The 5,489-nt window shown below is 39.3% G+C and overlaps 1 protein-coding gene across 1 annotated transcript in view; it reads right to left on the bottom strand.

Moving 5' to 3' along the window:
* LOC133619466 (leukocyte surface antigen CD53) overlaps positions 1-843 on the bottom strand; it is a 14,561-nt gene extending 13,718 nt beyond the window's left edge. The window contains exon 1 of the mRNA XM_061980503.1: positions 744-843. The gene's annotated coding sequence lies outside the window, so the exon portion shown is untranslated. The remainder of the gene's footprint in view (positions 1-743) is intronic.
* Positions 844-5,489: the final 4,646 nt, after the last annotated feature.

Below are 5,489 nucleotides of genomic sequence, written 5' to 3'. Positions count from 1 at the left end.
GTCATAAATAAATTAACAAACAGAAATAAACAAATGAAAAAATAAACAAATACTAAAAAATCAATGAAAAAAAAAATGAAAAAAAATGGATACATTAATGAATAAAAGTAAATACAATAAAACAGTATTTTTTTTTTAAAAGGAAGTCACTGATACATTTTCTGTCTTTCCTTTTTACAAAGGGTCCTTAAATACATACATACATACCATCATTATTATTATTTGAGCATCCATCCATCCATGCAATGACAGTTTAAAAAAAAATCCCACTAAATTCTTGTCGCTCCAACAGGGTCCCGTTCAAAAAAGTGTTCAAAATAAGTCATCCATTTTTAAAAAAATGTTTTTACTTTCCACACCTAAATCTCTAGATCAACTTCAGATCAATCCGTCGATTATACGTTTTTAATCCTTTTTTAATGTGTGTTTATTTATGCTCTTTTCCTCAGATAAAACCTTGTTTTTTATGGCAAAAACACAAAATGTGCAATATTTTTCCCCCAAATAATATTTAAAAGTGAAATATTATACATACATGTACATATATGTATATATATATGTATATATCTATATATTTTTGCGTATATACATATATACATACATATATATGTAAATATATTTGTTTTCTTTTATATTGCAGCACATTGAGAACAGGAGTTGAGCAAACACTGAGAAAAGAACCACAAAGTCCAACATTTACCACGAATACGTTTGAAGAAGTTGGAAAGACAAAAAGATCTTACCGTAAAGAAATCTTGAAATATTGTGTGCTGCTACTTTCCACTTCCTGTTCTGTCCGCTTGTTTGCGCTTCGAGCGGCTTTCAGTCTTCACTTCCTCTTTCTTTGCGAATTACTTAAAAAAAAAAAAAAAAAAAAAAAAAATTTAGCTATGCTCCGCTAACCATGTGAGCCATGGTCACCATGGCAACGGCTGTGGGCTTGAAACGGAATTCACAAGATTGGAAAGTTCCTCTTCAACACCACCAAAAGACTCAAGGTTTTGTGAAGTAGGAGGATATACATCCAATAATAATTACTTAGAGCAGGGGTGTGCTAACTAAAAAAAAAAATATATATATATTTTGACATGACGGCCACACATAGAAAAATCCAAGCATACGGTGGCCATTTTGTTTGTTGTCATTTTCAAAACCTAAATAAAGATTTTTTTTTAACCATTAGGGCGCCCCTTAAGTTTGGTCCCATGGACCCAGAAGGGTCTCAGTCATAACAATATTAAAAATAAGCCCTAAACTAATTTGTTTTTTCAACGCTTAAGTCAATATAAAATGTGTATTTTTAAAAATGTTTTATGTGTTTTATTAAGGAAAACCATGTTTTTCCTGACAAAAACACAAAATGTGCGATATTTTTACTTTCAACGTTCAAAATATTTAATCGCCATTAATCACTTTTTGTTCGTAATTAACTCAAAATGAATCGCAGAAAGATATACTTTCTTGTCATTAAAAAGTGTACCCTAGACAGGTCGTGTTTTGTAGGAATACAGAATTTGCGTTCCTGCTTTAGGAGCACTTGCACTTAGAGGAGAGGAGTTACACCTCCATGTTTAGATAGCAGTTTCGCGCATGAATAACACGACATGTGGATTGTTACGATCATGCTGTGCTTGTCAAGGATGGTAGGTGATATTTTTCCTACATGAATACATGTTTCGGATATTTTCTACTTTGCGTGTTGTACAAGTTAGTAGTCATAGTTTAATTTGGACGCGTTAAAAACAAAGTAAAAGAAAAAATTGTGAAAAAAGGAAGTAACCTTGATAACATTACAGTAAGGTAGAGAAATACAAACAAATTTTTCACAATGAAAACACATAAAAATTCAAAACAATAAATAATGGCCAAAAAGGAGTGGGAAGAAGTGTAACTTATTTACTTCCACCCCTTATTTTATCAATCAAATAACTCGCTTTCTTATCATCATTATTAGGATTATATACAATGATACATTTACTGGTCTTATTACAATATATCATCAATAACCTTTTACCCACTTTACTCACTTTTCTTTGGCACAAAAATACAGTACATGAGTACAATATACACATACTTATATAGTCACATGAATACAAGTACCACTTGATGGTAACACCAACTAATAACAAGTAAATAACTACTACTGTTTTTTGCTTTATGTGTAATTTGTACTGATTGGGGTGAGGGCGCCCGTGGCTGCTGGGTCCGGTGCGGGGGTGGGTGGCCGATTGTGGCAGCACGTGGTGGTTGTCGGGGCTGGCGAACTTGCCGGCTTTGTTCTCATTTGTTGTCGCGTTGGTTGGTTTGTTGGATGTCAACCCGGGCCTTCCTTCGCGGTCTGCCGCGCCGTCGTCTGGGTGCAGGTTGGGGGCCCGGTTGCTGGCGGGGCGGGGTGGTCTTCCCGTCCGGCTGCGTGGAGTCTCTGGGCCTCTCGCGGCAGGGCGTTTCCGTATACCGGGGTAGAGCGGGATATACGTTATGTCAGGAAAAAACACAGAGGCTATATCATCCCTACAAGCCTGTTTCGCAGGTTTCCCTGCTGACGAGCATATATATATATATATATATATACAGGTAAAAGCCAGTAAATTAGAATATTTTGAAAAACTTGATTTATTTCAGTAATTGCATTCAAAAGGTGTAACTTGTACATTATATTTATTCATTGCACACAGACTGATGCATTCAAATGTTTATTTCATTTAATTTTGATGATTTGAAGTGGCAACAAATGAAAATCCAAAATTCCGTGTGTCACAAAATTAGAATATTACTTAAGGCTAATACAAAAAAGGGATTTTTAGAAATGTTGGCCAACTGAAAAGTATGAAAATGAAAAATATGAGCATGTACAATACTCAATACTTGGTTGGAGCTCCTTTTGCCTCAATTACTGCGTTAATGCGGCGTGGCATGGAGTCGATGAGTTTCTGGCACTGCTCAGGTGTTATGAGAGCCCAGGTTGCTCTGATAGTGGCCTTCAACTCTTCTGCGTTTTTGGGTCTGGCATTCTGCATCTTCCTTTTCACAATACCCCACAGATTTTCTATGGGGCTAAGGTCAGGGGAGTTGGCGGGCCAATTTAGAACAGAAATACCATGGTCCGTAAACCAGGCACGGGTAGATTTTGCGCTGTGTGCAAGCGCCAAGTCCTGTTGGAACTTGAAATCTCCATCTCCATAGAGCAGGTCAGCAGCAGGAAGCATGAAGTGCTCTAAAACTTGCTGGTAGACGGCTGCGTTGACCCTGGATCTCAGGAAACAGAGTGGACCGACACCAGCAGATGACATGGCACCCCAAACCATCGCTGATGGTGGAAACTTTACACTAGACTTCAGGCAACGTGGATCCTGTGCCTCTACTGTCTTCCTCCAGACTCTGGGACCTCGATTTCCAAAGGAAATGCAAAATTTGCATGGTTGGGTGATGGTTTGGGGTGCCATGTCATCTGCTGGTGTCGGTCCACTCTGTTTCCTGAGATCCAGGGTCAACGCAGCCGTCTACCAGCAAGTTTTAGAGCACTTCATGCTTCCTGCTGCTGACCTGCTCTATGGAGATGGAGATTTCAAGTTCCAACAGGACTTGGCTCCTGCACACAGCGCAAAATCTACCCGTGCCTGGTTTACGGACCATGGTATTTCTGTTCTAAATTGGCCCGCCAACTCCCCTGACCTTAGCCCCATAGAAAATCTGTGGGGTATTGTGAAAAGGAAGATGCAGAATGCCAGACCCAAAAACGCAGAAGAGTTGAAGGCCACTATCAGAGCAACCTGGGCTCTCATAACACCTGAGCAGTGCCAGAAACTCATCGACTCCATGCCACGCCGCATTAACGCAGTAATTGAGGCAAAAGGAGCTCCAACCAAGTATTGAGTATTGTACATGCTCATATTTTTCATTTTCATACTTTTCAGTTGGCCAACATTTCTAAAAATCCCTTTTTTGTATTAGCCTTAAGTAATATTCTAATTTTGTGACACACGGAATTTTGGATTTTCATTTGTTGCCACTTCAAATCATCAAAATTAAATGAAATAAACATTTGAATGCATCAGTCTGTGTGCAATGAATAAATATAATGTACAAGTTACACCTTTTGAATGCAATTACTGAAATAAATCAAGTTTTTCAAAATATTCTAATTTACTGGATTTTACCTGTATATATATATATATATATATATATATATATATATATATATATATATATATATATATATATATATATATATATATATATATATATATGTATATATATATAACATATTTTTTTATGACAAAAATGTGCTACATTGTACACAAAAATATTTCAAAGTGGAATATTTGATTAACTTGGAGCCTTAAAAAGGTCAATAATTCATAACATTGATTTTGATGCAATATTATATTTTTAGCATTGACAGTTTTCAAGTAAAAACAGCCTGCATGGCAGCTTTGTGTTATTAGTTTAAATATTGCTACTTTTTCTCGTTACAGCTCACCTTTTATTCCACTATTTTGTTTTTTCCCCAAATGCCGACTGTTGCCAAAATGTACTCGTGTTTCTGTTAATTACTAACTGGAGGCAGTTGTGTTGATCAGCGCTCCATACAGACTTTAAACATAAATATAATAAGTCATATTTTGATTAGTTCTATACAGTAACGCAGCATGATTTGAATTGAAGTGACATATGCGTTCTTGCGTTCCCCCTCACTTGTGCCTGGATTAAGGACTTTCTCTCCAACCGGCCCCAGACTGTGCGACCCGGCCCCCACCTCTCCTCCACCCGCACGTTGAATACCAGCTCCCCACAGGGCTGTGTGCTGAGCCTTCTTCTGTACTGCCTCTACACCTACGACTGCAGTCCGACCCACAACAACAACCTCATAGTGAAGTTTGCGGACGACACTGCAGTGGTCGGACTCATCTCAAAAGGGGACGAGGGAGTCTACAGAGAGGAGGTCCGGAAGTTGGCAGACTGGTGATCAGAGAACAACCTTGCTCTGAACACCAAGAAAACCAAGGAGATCGTCGTCGACTTCAGGAAACACAGCACTGACCTAGCCCCCCTCTACATCAAGGGTGAGTGTGTGGAGAGGGTCCACACCTTCCGGTCTCTTGGCGTTCTTATCTCTGACAACATCTCCTGGTCAGAGAACACTACTGCTATCACTAAGAAGGCTCAGCAGCGGCTGCACTTCCTGAGAGTCCTCAAGAAGTACAACCTGGACTCCAACCTGCTGCTGAACTTCTACCGCTCATCCATTGAGAGCCTGCTGACATACTGCATCACAGCATGGTACGGCAGCTGCACCGTTGCAGACAGGGAGAGGCTCCAGAGAGTGGTAAAGGCAGCACAGCGGATCATCGGCTGCTCTCTCCCCTCCCTGACAGACATTTATACCCCCATCGCCCCCCTAGTCCTTGGTCGCTCTTGGCTCTGCAAGCACGATCCCCACATTGCCTGGTCTCAATCTGTCCCTGCCCGAAAAGAAGGCCATGCAGGAC

This window comes from Nerophis lumbriciformis, linkage group LG20, assembly GCF_033978685.3.
Source record: "Nerophis lumbriciformis linkage group LG20, RoL_Nlum_v2.1, whole genome shotgun sequence".
Lineage (NCBI taxonomy): Eukaryota > Metazoa > Chordata > Actinopteri > Syngnathiformes > Syngnathidae > Nerophis > Nerophis lumbriciformis.
The sequence above is the reverse complement of the archived record's forward strand: the minus strand, read 5'-3'. Positions and strand labels throughout refer to the sequence as shown.